This window comes from Coturnix japonica, chromosome 19, assembly GCF_054131305.1.
Source record: "Coturnix japonica strain WE chromosome 19, WE-NBRP24, whole genome shotgun sequence".
Lineage (NCBI taxonomy): Eukaryota > Metazoa > Chordata > Aves > Galliformes > Phasianidae > Coturnix > Coturnix japonica.
The window spans coordinates 14116993-14130460 of NC_140681.1; the positions used below are offsets into that span (position 1 = coordinate 14116993).

General features: G+C 42.8%; 1 long non-coding RNA gene across 3 annotated transcripts in view; it reads left to right on the forward strand.

The window, feature by feature from the left end:
• The window catches only part of LOC116654274 (uncharacterized), a 77652-nt gene that overhangs the window by 27737 nt on the left and 36447 nt on the right, over positions 1-13468 (forward strand). The window contains exon 1 of one of the 3 annotated variants that reach the window (XR_014935851.1): positions 2316-2609. The exons of 1 other annotated variant lie outside the window; for it this stretch is intronic. This is a non-coding gene — a long non-coding RNA (uncharacterized LOC116654274). Of the gene's footprint in view, positions 1-2315; positions 2610-13468 lie in introns of those variants that run through there. One more of the 3 variants, XR_014935850.1, reaches the window with a different exon arrangement.

The window sequence follows — 13468 nt, forward strand, 5'->3', positions numbered from 1 at the left end:
ACATTAGAATTGCTGGGTAACACTTATGAGAAACAAACATGTTCCTTTCTGGAATGTTATTGAATTTTGAGATCTTAGGAAGAGGTAATTTTTATTTTTAAGGTGGGTGAGGAACTTCCCTTTAGCTCCTTTTCAGCCCTCTCCTGCATGTGAAGTCTAATTTAAGAGCAGCACGTATGTTAACTTGAACTTAGCTATCTTTTCCTCTCTTTTCCTTCTCCTTCAAAACCCCTAGATTTTCTCTTACTTGAGTGAATCAAAGCCTAAATTTTGCTGATAAACATTTATAAACTGCTGGAGTCTTTTTGTTTCTAGTTACTTCTATTCACAGCACATGACTTCTTGTAACTCATCTCCTGCACTTCTGTTTGCAGCATACAGCTCAGACACAGGTGTCCTGGAAGCAGGAAGCCTGAAGTCTGGGGTGAGAGTAAATGCAGCACCTCCTGCAGGCTGGCAGAGCTCTACTACTCTGAAATCAGCTCAGCTCCGCAGGCTGCTGAACGGCATGGGTTGATTCAAGGTTGGTCTTATGTTTTTTGTTTGCTGATGGATGAGCACTTTGTCCCCTCAGAAAAGCTGACTGCTTCAAAATCCGGCCTCTCCAGTATCTGATTGCACAAGTCCTGAAAAGTTCAGGGACATCAATACACATCTTGAACAATGTTTCCAGATGTAATTTTGAGCTGGATTGTTTTTCTACTATCTCCCGCAATTCAGGAGTGTGTACCAGTGAATACAACACCAGAGACATCTTGACTGTATTACTATATTTGCAGAGTACCTAATTTGCACAATGAGGTTTTAGACCTATTTGTCACCACTACTGCACTATAAATGATAAACAATAATTGTAATTCATAACAGCACCATCAAGTAAGCTACAGATTACATTGGTTTGTCCTGTCTAGATTTGAATTTGGGATGTTTTTGTGGGTTTTCTTTTATTTTGTTTTTTAATTTAAATTAGAACAGTTTCTGTATTTAATCTCTCTCCCCTTTTGCTGGCTTCCAACCAAGACCTCTTTGCACTTTTGGTTAAGACAGACTCACGGTTGTGAAGGCGTCCTGCTGTACACACCATGGAGAGTGAGCCCATCTCTCCCTCTGAAAGTGGGATTTTATCATACAGTGTATGGTAGGAGATCTGTCCTAAGTGCCATGTGAGATTCTGGGAATCCTCTCCATGGTCCCAGAATACTTTTAGAAATGTTTATCTAAGCTCCCTAGTGGCAAGCCAAACCACCAGGTGTACCTGTATGCCTGGGGCCCTGCTTGTTCTGGAAGGCTTCCTTGTTTTTTGTTTGTACAGTTATCGTGGTCTGGACAGTGGGATGAGTGTGCCTCTCCCAGTGCTATCTGTATGTTCCCATTGACATGAGAGGATCTTTTCATGCTTCCAAGATCACCAATGCTGGGATTATACCATATTTCAGTGTCTGCTTCTGAGGACTGCAGTGGATATTTGCCAGAACTGTGCACCAGCTTTTTAAGCTGTCATAAACACTATCAGTGGACATTGCTTGCTTCCATTCAGCCCCATTCCTCCTCAGGCAGGTGGGACCTTAGCTGGGAATTTATAAACAAGTTTTGTTTAATCTTATGCAGCAGCCACCATACTGCTGCTGCGTGAAAATGAGCTTTTTGCAGTGAAAACTGGGTGGAATTCCATAGCCTTGTATTATGCAGAAGGTCAAACAAGATGTCCATCACATCCAGGAAAACATAGACAGAGACTGTGCAAAAATCAGCAGAGAATGACTAGAGGATGTGGTCATGTGAGACTGCACAAATCAGTGTGCCTCTTTGGGTACCCAACCATCACCTCCATTTTTGTCCATTAGGAAGCAATTATATGCATAGCTGTTCTGTGCAGATGCCTATCGCACGTAATAGATGTAAGCTGCTACTTGGTACCTGGGCTCGCGGTGTTTTTACTCAGAGCAGTCCACTCCACTGTATTTACATAGAACTACTTTGTGCATTTGCAGATTACTCTCCCTTTTCAAACAGAAGGCAATGGCTGGATCAAAACCAACCATTGTCCAAGAGTGGCCGATGACTCTGTGGTTTGTTGTTTTGTTTTGTTTGCAAAGTCAAAGACAAAATGATATTTTCTGGAGGTAAAAGTTAACTTGTCTTAGTGTTTTTCACAGGGCTGAGCTGGAGAGGAACTGAAAATGTTGGTCTGGGTCAAAAGCTTTTTATTTTTTATTTTTCTTTCCATTTCCCTCATCAAATACATTCTGGAAACTGATCATTTCTCTGCATGAAAAGTCACATTGCCTTCCATTAATATACCGTGTTCTTCAGAGCCTGCCTGTCTAAATGGAACCACCTGGATGTGTGTTTGATCAGGATTTCTGTTTCTGACGTGCTTTCACAGGAGCACTGAACTGCTGTAAACTTCATGGAGGTGTTACTGACCCTGTCTTTATCTGGGATGTGAGTGACCTGGCAGGAGGATTTGGCATGTAGGACACTTGGAGTTAATCTGAGTTGCTGTGTAGATTTTGAATCAAGCAGGCTCTCGGTAGGGTTTGGTGCCTGGCAAGTTGGCAGAAGGACAAAGCTGGTCGTCAGTAACAAATCCTTCCTGCTTCTCTGAGGTGAGAGACCTTCACTGAGTTACTCATCACTGTTTTTTATGGTAACAGACAATGTGTAAATCTTAATAAGGGATTATTTGTTACAGACAACTCTGTCTAAGTGCCAGTGAAATGCTGTAAAATGTCTGATACTTCCCATGAGCTCTACACTTTCAAGGTTGTTTGCTTGCAAATATCATAGACATTGTAGATAAATGCTGGTACAAATAGGCTTACAAACGAAACCCTCCATTTTTACAGACTTCTGTGTGCTCGGTGATAGCTAAATGATCCTCAGGATCCTGCTCACAGACAGATGGAGAGCTGAGAGCCAGAACTCACCTCCACGGCTCTTCAAACATCAGGGCTGCCCCCAGTCCTTTCTGGAGCTCTGGCAGGAGTGGCTGATGTAGCTCTGTAGGGGAAGATTCCAGGCTAATGCCCCCAGACTAACAGGTCTGCAACAACCTGTAGGGCTCTTCAGGATCTCTGGTCCTGCAGCAGCTGCCCAGACCCAGGCCCTTTACCCCATGAACTGTGGGGTTCCCCGAGGGCTCACAGCTCTGGAAGGCTCAGGTTCTCACCTCTTGTCCTCTCCAGAGCCAGGCAGCCGTTCCCCCAGAGGCAGGTATGCGGACTCTCCGGCTGCTCCATGAAAGATTATTCAGGCTTTTTGGTTCGGTTTCATTTTGTTTTACTTCACCAGACTGTGAAAACATCAAGATAAAATCCAGAGTTTCTTTTCTGACAAGGAAATCAATCAGCCAGCTCAGCTTTAAATTCAAACAACTCATTTTTTTCTCAGGAGTGTGAACTTGTCCAATATTTTGTGGTGATTTCATAAAAGTAGCTTTAATTGAAACGAGGCCAATGGAGGAATATTCTTTCAGGTGTAACTAGGAGTGTTCTGTGAGAAATACTAACCCTTTTGGAAGCTGTGAATCCTGGATCAAGCTGGGAACAGATCCTTCCCATCTTTGAACACCTGCCCTAAGCAACTATGTTGAGTCAAGCCTGAGGTCAGTCAGACTTGCAGCATTCAAACTATGTTTGCTGGTTCACGTGCAATATAGCATTATCAGAGCAATGTTATGATAAACCTGGTCGCAGAGCAGTGTAAATCCTTAATTTCAGAACAGAAATGTTTCGAATTTGATAAAGTTGTCTAATGGGTCAGGGCTTCTCCCTGTCTATGTTGTACCTTCATTTCGTCAACAGAAGTAGGCAGTGCATCATGATCTCCTGCTCAGCTCCCTGCCTGCCGGAGCTCCCTTGGTGGTTATCAAAAGTCAGCCTGTGCCATCTCTACTGAGTGCACATGGTCTGGTAGAGGCTTTGCCACGTGCTCAGGATTATGTCCAAGACCATGTTAGCTCCCATTGTCCAAGCTGTTTGCATCAGCTACTGAATCGAGCTGGGATGAAAGGTGAAGCCTGAAGATAAAATTTCCATATCTCCACCAGTGAATCACAAAGCCCATATGGAATATGGCTTGCATTCAAAAGGTTGACAACATTAACCTCACAGAGCTCTCAGGAACTGGGAGCTGAGTGCTTTAGCCTTTACTAAACAAATACTTGTAATGATTTGAGCCTTAACGGGAAAGTCCAGTGGGGGCTGTTGAACTCTGGAATTCGCTGCAGGGAGGCACAGGAGAGATTAGAGGCCAGGCCTAATCAAAGAAAATCTGCTTTACATTGTACTTCTGCTTGCACAGCCCCCAGTTCATATCTGTGACTCCCTGCTGCCTCAGAGGGAGCTGCCGTGTGTGTGAACTGACCCTTTATTTGCTGAGTTTTCCTACTGAGATCTTCCAGGACTTCCTCCGTGTCTCAGGCTGCAAATTCACATCAGTTTTTTTCAGTGGCCACTTCTCTCCCCTCAGCTGATTGCTCCAGTTCTTGCACTGCTCCTGTTTTGAATCAGCACACCTTTTTCTGCGGTTATGAGGTAAACTGAACTGTCATCTGAAAGGAACTTTTCAGCTGTTCTGGTCTACCAGCACAATGGTGGGCATGAAGCGTGGTGCTGCCCATGCAACTAAATGTGAAACCACAGCCTCCCTGGTTACAATTGAAAATGCTGCGATGCCAGAAAACTTCTAACAGCAAAAGCATTGACTAGTTCTTCATTTTCCTTACAGATAGTGGAAGACAAACCTATGCCTTCAAGTTCTGCAGGGCCTCTAGCTCTTCAAACCAGTAGTCATAGAACTGTAGAATCCTTAGAGTTGGAAGCGACCTTTGAGGGCCATCTTGTCCAACTCCCCAGCAATGCACAGGAATTCTGTGTTGTATTTTAAAACCAACAAGGTTTTGTTTTCAGGAACGTTCACAAAATTAAGAGGAACCACAACTTTCTACTTACTGTACTTACTTACGGTTAAAAGAAAAAGCCTCCAAACTGAAATGTGAGTGATCAGTTGGTTCAGTGGGTTTGTTCCAAACTTTATTCCAACTCAGCTCTTACTAAGATCTCAAGTTAGCATCAGGAGCCATTGAAGCCTTTCGCTTGTGTATCATGGCAAGTAGAACTACAGCCACGTGTAGTATCACTGCGCACAGCTGTTTATTCCTACATGGCTGGCAGGAATGATTGTGGCACTGCTGCAAGTCCACTTTGAGCAAAATCATCTGCCTTACTTTGTGATACCTGGAAGCAACTTGGATGACTTCGTACTGAAGCAGCTGAGACAGAAGCACACTGTTCTGCTAACTCATCTTCCCTTGAAGCACTATGAAGCAATAACTATCAGAAAGAAAGTGGTAAGTTGCAGTCAGAGTGAAGTAATACCTCAGATATCTTCCTCTGTTCCTGCAATACTCCTCAAACTGTTCTCACAGATGGCTTTGAAAATGCTTAAACTTGTGCTGTGCACTCATGGTTATTGTCCTCAGTGGTCCTGTGTAGTGTTTAGATGGATGGGCCTGAGCATCGTAGCACAACTACCCATCAAACTGTCTTTTGATTGCATTCACATCCCAGTTGGAACATGTCTTTTAGAAGGCAGCTTTTTGCAGTTTCATACTTCAGCTACCAGCTAAACTCCTTATCAGTGTGATTCTATCAACAGGAAACTGGTAAGAAAAAAGGACCCAACCCATACACCACGATATTATCTAATCTCCATCCAATCTGCTTTCTGCTTGGGGACACATTCAACAGACTGCAGCAACTGTATATCAGAAGGTCAAAGAATACAGGCAGAGGACAACGCTGCAAATAACCAGTCGGTACTTAAAGAATCCAAAGTTAAAGCAAATTTTTAAAGCTGCTTAATAATCAAAATATCTCACTGTGCAAATCTTGTGGTTCTATAACCACCTTCATTCTTTCTCGCTCATTGAACGTTTGTCACTGTATCAGAGATGTAACGAGAGCACAGAGAGAAAGATGGATGTAGGTCTTAAACCATGTTACTGTACTTTGTAGATGGAGAAAAAAAGTTCATTTCACTGATTGTAAAACAGACTTTTCCAGGCTGCTGAAGCCAGTGATCCTGAGGAGCTCAATTATTACAGTTGCTGATATAAGACAAAAAAAAGAGTGAGAAAATGATGCATCAGTGTACAGCTGCTGAATCATTGCTATTTGTAATTACAGTAGACTGCTATCAACACCTGGAAAATGCCAGAATTTAGAACAGATTCAGGCTATCTCCGGTGCTACTTTTCAGGGTGTGCTCACCAGAGACTGAGCACCATCTGTGAGAGCTGAAACAAGGCACTTACAACATCTGCAGGCCTGTCGAAAAGGAAAACTCATGGAGAGGATCATCTCCTCCTCCTGCCCTCCAGAAAGAGGTGCAACAGCAGTAAAAGGATACCACATGCCTCCTCACCAGCTGAAACAGATGGCACAACAATGTTGTCATCCCATCCCACTGACCCCAATGTTGCCTAAAAGCCTCTGCAATCCGATTATTGGTTTTAATCTGATTGTATTATTGCAGTAAGCATATTATTTAAAGACAGGTATGGTTAAGTGGAATATGTGTGAGGCTTGAAAATTAGGTGCTCTAATGAAAGTGAACATGGGTGCACAGCAACAATCCACGTGTGAGGAGAATGAGGAGCAAAATGGGAAGATAGAGAAAGGGAGTTTAGAATCAATATATTCTTAGCACTTTTACAGATTATAGAATTAACACATTCTTGGTTCTGGGCCCCTTTTCTTGGAACTGATAGGGATATCCTCATGATAAAAGAGCTTAAGGCCAGGTGTGACTCAGTTTGGCCATCTAAGTGATCCTGCTTCTTTTAAGGTCAGAGAAATTTTAGGAGGAGTAGGTTTAAATCGTATAAAGACCTGGGAAGATTTATTCAGGAAAAGTAGTAATTGGAAGCATTTCCTTAATCAGTATTGGAGTTTAGCAGACTTTACTGTGAAAGTGGAATCACACACTCTGAAGAACTTTCTTCTGCATGGGAAGACTGATTTTTTTTTTTCTGGTTGAGGCAGTTCTTACAAGGAAATAGTTATTCCAGCAAAATGTGCCATTGAAGCCTGTTTAATAAGAGGGAGAGATTTTCATAAACATTAAAGATTGGTCTGGTTCAAGGATTAGAAGATTCTGCAGCTATCACAGTCATCATCTGAGAACAAAGTGGAAATAACTCTTATTTAGTTTGTCTGCTCTTCCCAGGGGAGATCTGTACACAGGGAATGGGTGCTTTTTGTTCTTACATGAGGTCTGTGAGCTGAACTCATCTGATGGTGGACTTTTAGCAGTCCTCGCACAGTTCGGATGGGAGACCATCTGAGAATCTTGGGTATAGCAGATATAGGCCAAGAAATTGCATCTGAATATTTGGCTATTCACTGTGAGTGTAATTCTGACTTGTTTCTGAGTTGGGAATAAAATTGAAATGTGTGAATCTTACAAGATGCAGCCAAAAAACAAAGATAGTCTGAAAATGTGCTGTTATTCCATACCCAATAAATGGAGTGCTTGAGGGATTTAGCCATTCCTGCCTCTTGGTCACTGATATCTGAATGAACTTGAACAAATCATTCTTGACATTTTTTGTGTCATTCTTTCTGACTGGCAAATGCAGATGATGCCCCTTTGAGAAGTTCTCTAAGCAATGCAAGTACTGAAGTACAGGCATTCCAGGTGTGCATGTGTGTAAAGTATGTAATCCTAGAATGGATGCTAAAACAGTGCTTATAGAAGAAAAAGGCTAACTTGTACCTCTCAATGTATGTGTCTTAAAAAATATGCCCTGTTGTTTTATCTTACTATTTCTTTAATTGCATAATTGTTTTCCCATTCTGTCTCTATTTTTTATTTTTTTTTTTACATCCAGAACTCCACGGGCTTGTTGCAGAAATGCTTGAGTTTATGCTGGTTAGGTTTACTTTTTGCAATCACTGAAGCCTATGAAAATCATTCTCCTTGTCTGCTGTTGCATTTGACAGGCAGCATTCAACCTGTGTTACTGGTGCCATCTCCCTGGCCTGCCTGGCTGTGTGTCCGCTTCCCTTCAAGTGGTTAGGTTAGTGGTTCTTTTGTGCCTGTAATTTAGCTATGGGAAACAAATCTTCCTAGCAGTGTGGTACTAGAAAAATCCCTAGAACTGTTTCATGTTTTGTTTGTTGTTTTTTTTTCCCCACTCAGTATTACAAAAAGTTCATGTTAAATTACAGAATGCTAGCAAATGCTGTGTTATGATCACGTATGCACAGCAGTGCCAATATATGTTTCTCTTAGCTTGTGGGTCTGTAACCAGCATGTAAGAGGACTGCTGTGAGTGACATGGGTGGCAGCCAACTCTGACTCCCTGCTCTGCTCATTTGGGCTCTCAGTGCTGCTCTCCCTGCTTGTGCAGCCCCTGCCTTCACTAAAGCAGCACAGGGAGGATGTAAAGGGAGAGGAAGATAATTCAGAAAGGCACTTTAAAGTTCTATAGTTAAAGCAAGGGTAGCTCTCACTGCATTTGTGTGAAAGTGCCTTTGTCAGCATAGTTTACCAAGGTAATGGAGCCTGGTCACCGAAGAGCACTGGCTCTCATTCAACAATGCTTGTGGGTTTGGATATGAGATAGTTGTACAGGTGTGAAAATGCACAATGTGTAAACAAAGTCTTCCTGACTAATGCAGCAGGCTGCGTTTAATGCATCCTTGCTTACTCTCATTTGCTCCCTGCAGCCCATTATGCTCCCTGCAGTCAGAGCAGGCTGGTTTCACAGGCACCAGCAGCTGGTCTTGAGAAGCAGCAGCTGGAGCTGAACATGGGGAACTTTCATTTCCTCAGTCAGCCATAGAGACACAAGGCCAGCTGAGGTGAAGGGAAAGGCAGAAGAAAATTGGATGCAAAACCATCACACAGCGGTATTAAGTAAGAAAAAAAAATCAAGATGGGGCTGTCTGTGCTGAGGTGGCTGCAGAGGCTCATTCAGAGACACAGCCTGGTGTCCTGCCTGCAAACAGAGTGAACAGGCATGGTTTTAAAAATGAAACACTGGTGTGGAGAGCTGTGTGCAAATACAGGATTAAGAGAAGGGAGGATTGTCAGCTGAGCATGCACACATGACTGCTGAAAAGCACATCAAGGGTAAGTAACTCTCTGCGTCTGTGGGTGCCCAAGCTGTTCTTGTACAAGGGTTTAAGTGTGACTGCCTGCAGACAAGTGCCCACTGAGGGGAAGGGCTGCAGGACAGGCCTTGACATCTCAGCCCTGGGGACACCTCCTGGCCCCATCATCTGATTTCTGTTGACTGCTGTAGGCTCATGGCACTACCTTGAGCAAGCCATGGGTGTGTGCTGAGTCCTTGTAAGCACGTGTGAGCAACCATGTGCATTTGTGAGCGCTCTGCGTGTCTAAGCTTGTATGTGAGTGTATTTATACAGTTGCGTGCATAAACACATGTGATGCATGTGTTTGTATGCAGATACTCTGAATAAAAGCGGATGTAACTATACATTTGTAGACTCTGTAAGTCAGTGGTAGAAGCTGAGCATTATGCATCTGAGTGCACAGGAAGTTGGTTTTGTGCAAGTGTTTTGCCACCTGCAGATAGGGCTCTTCCATTACAAGGAATGCTGTTTCATTTTCTACAGACCAGTAGCAAACTAACAAGAATGACTGAAAAATATATGCAGATCTGAGCTCCTGTTTGGAGCAGGATTACTACAAAGAAAGTAATTTCCAATGACTGTATATTAACTATGGTCATTACTTAGTTGGCTTTAGATTCCAGTGAATGTGTAACAAATTAGCTTCATCTTTCTTCAGACAAATTAAAAAGCTCTAGACAGGTCCTAATGGCCAGGTAGTGATGTGGTGTGTCTTTCTTCTCTGTCGTTTATGTGCACAGCACTGTGGTTCCATATGGTTTGATTACTGAAGCAAGTAAAAAAAAAAAAAAAAGTATGATAATTTTACCTGACTATTTGCTCAATCAGAACCTGATTCTGGGAACAAAAAGCAATTTAAAAGCACAACCATATGTATAAAATGTATATGTAGCCTACTGCACAATTTGCATGCACAATTACCCTGATGGCAAATGCAATTACACACTGTGTATCTATGGCTGCATGCACAAATTGGCAAGTGCTATTCAGCTCATGCAGTGTGGTAGATTTATTTGGCATGAGAAGATTTCAGGGCTGAAGTGTCAGTCTGTGAGCACAACGAGCACATCTTGCTGTAGGATCTCTATCCTGGCTTCCTCCAGAAGTGAGAGCTGCAGTCCCCATTGCCTGTTCAGACTTTCACCCTCTTCCTGAATGCAGTGATGATTTTTGAACTTCACGAGATGCTCACCTATCCCTGTGGAGCCAACAGGTCTCTGTGGGTATGATCTGGTAACCTGTGATACAATTTGAGCTCTTCTTTGAAGGTTGTGTCCCTCACCAGCAGAAATGACCCAGATCTCTGCTGATCCTTGCTGTGCGCCGTGGGGGTGTTACTGAAGCACTCTGTGTGGTTTCACTAGCTCACCTTCTTTTCTTTCGGGGCTCTCTTGTTCTCTGGGTCTGCCACCCTGGCTTAGTCAGGACATTTTCTTCCTTTGACCATAAGAACCTTGTTAACAACCTGTAACTGCTGGCAGCTGACAGTGGTTAAGTACTGACAGTCCATGTTTCACAACAGGTCAAAACTGTATTGCCAGAGCTCAGCACTTTCAGTTAAAGGCTACATTTTCAAAGCAGCCCACATCTCGTTCTAAAACTCGTGTAACTGTCAAAATGGTCAGTGCTTTGCAGCTCTTCCTGGGCTGCTGGATTTTTCAGAGGGCTTGGCAACTTCTTTGAACACCTCCAAGGCCTGCAAAATATTTATATATGTGCTGCCTTTATTCCAGAAGATAAACAATATCCAGTGCATTCCTGGATATTGTTTCAACAATACCCAGTGTATTCCTCTACTAGGCAGAACCCACAGACTATGGAGTATCTCTTTCCTAGATTACATTAGTACTTTCAGGCTTTTACCTCTTCCCTTGCTTATTCCATCTGTTCACGTGTTAACACTGCTCATTAATGTCCTTGGACATTCCATGAATTAAATGTTTTGCAATATACCAGTGTGTGGATATGTCTCAATAGACTTGAAGATGATATTTATGGATTTACAGACTTTCTCGTGTATTCATCATGAGTTGTAGTGGCTTTTGGATGTTAAATCTGTTTGTTCTTGACCTCATGTAAACCTTAGTCTAGTGTTGCCTGCTAGGAATTAAATCCAGGGCCCAAAGACCTGCAGTCTCTGAACGTTGCCCAGTCTGGTCAGCAGCAAAAGAGTTTTCTCTATCTAATAATTCCAGCAAGTTCTATTTTCACTGTGCTTGTCTATAAGCATAAGTTACCAATACTGACAGTAGTACTAGTATACTGATGTGCCCAAATAAAACCAGCTGCAGCTGAGATTCTGTTCCTGTAACCTGAAGTTATTTTAGCATTGGGAATGGAAGCCACTACTATCATATCTCAAATTCAAGCTGAATCTGCATCTTGAATCAAAGCTATGCAGATGTCCAAATCTAGCATAAATATGGTACATGTATATGAGTGTCCACAAAACTATTTATTGTCTCTGCCTAGCACATGCTAACAGAAAGCAGACCAGACTGCAAGTGAAGCTTCACCCTGTGGGTCAAACTGAAGGTCAGGAGCAAATCAGTAGCAGGGAGATTTCCTGTGGAAATGGCTTCTGTTCCTACAGCATATCAAAGTAAAGAATAATCATTACTATTGACTACCCATGTCTTGCTAAGGTAGAACTCACTGACTGTTAGTGGCTGATTTCAAAAGGAAGTCATCTAAATTAGTGACGAGTGAATAAGAAAGCTTTTGGAGGGCTGAAATATTGCAATGGATTGCGCTGTGTATTCTTTTGCTGCTGTGGCTGAAAGGAGATAGAGGGAAGCCAGGAATTTGTTTTGCTCCGTGAAAGACCACTGAAATTATTTTTCTGGCTTATGCAATGGATCTGATTTGCTTGTCACTTATGAAAGCTTTGTAGATACATATCCTCAGCTGAGCTGCTTGATTTACTTCAGTGCAAGTGAGAAGAAAATTCAAGATATCACTTCTATGAGCAGTGAGCAAGCAGAAGCGCATGCATTTGTCTCCATGTTAGCCTTGTCCCTTTCACTCAGGCCCTCTTTTGTTAAGCTGTCACTCACTGAGCATCTTCTATCAGTAAATATTTTCTACATGTGAAATAAACATAATTGAAAAATGTTTCTTTGCACAGATACAGTGGGAAGCAAATCTTCCCATCTATGACATGACCTTAAGCAGCTTGGCCTCATGGTGGACTTATTGGAATGAGGAAGGAAATTGCAAGGCTGCAGCCCCCCCTCCTGTGCTGAACTTGAGTTCCCTTGTGATGGAAGAGCGTCTGGTTGATTATGCAACATTCCCTACCAACGCACGACTATATATATACCCTACTGAGACCTCTTCTGTATGCTAATTGCCATGCTTTTACTGTATATGCATTACTTTGTCCTCCTTCCCTGTTCACCATATGCCTCAATACCTCAGAAATGCAGAAACATCACAGGAAAAAATGGCCTTGAGTGTCTGTAGGGTGGCAGTGTGAGAATCAACATGCAAATCCAGCAGACACAGGCGTGCTGTGCAGGTGAAACTGTCTGTCCTAAGGGAAAGGTTTGTCATTTGTCTTTCTGCGCGGTGAGTCATGGAGCAGCATTCCAGCTGACAGTAGCAAAAGAAGGCAACAGGGTGAGAAAATGGGAGAACACAAAAAGTTGTTTAAACCAGAACGGTAGTCAACCCCTACCTTAGCTGCAATGGACTGTGGCTGGGAATACATTGGGAAAAAAGGACACCTTCTTGATGCATTATGAATCAGCCATTGATTTGATTTGGCTGTAGCATAAGTAGAAAGATGTTTTCCTCTTGTTGCTGTCCCAGGGATTTCACACCAAGGTCTAAATGTCAGGATCTGTCTTTAGTTTCCTGCTGGAAGTTCGCACTTATCTCTGGATCTGAAGGGAAGTGTTTTGCCATCCTGACAAACTTCTCAGAATTCCCATACAGGTGCTGAATTCCCACTGAGTTGAAACTGACATCTTTTATGCTTTCTGCATACAAATCATAGAAGTCCCCAGTGCCAGCACAAGTAGCAGTGTAGTCATCATGGCAGCCATTTGGGATGAGGCTGAGCCAGGTGCTGAGCTCTGCTTTCCCCTGGCTCTCCTGGGTGCCTGACTGCTGGAACACAGGCTAGTCAGGGGCTGCTCTTCCTCGTCCTTTTGGGATCTGTCAAGCTTTTCTTAACAAGCACCTTCCTGAAAAATATGTAAAAAAAATATATCGATAGAGATCTCTTGCTTCTATTCAAAAATCCTTTTCACTGACAGTTCCCAAGAAGCTGTAGATGATAGAGCTGTCAGTGCACC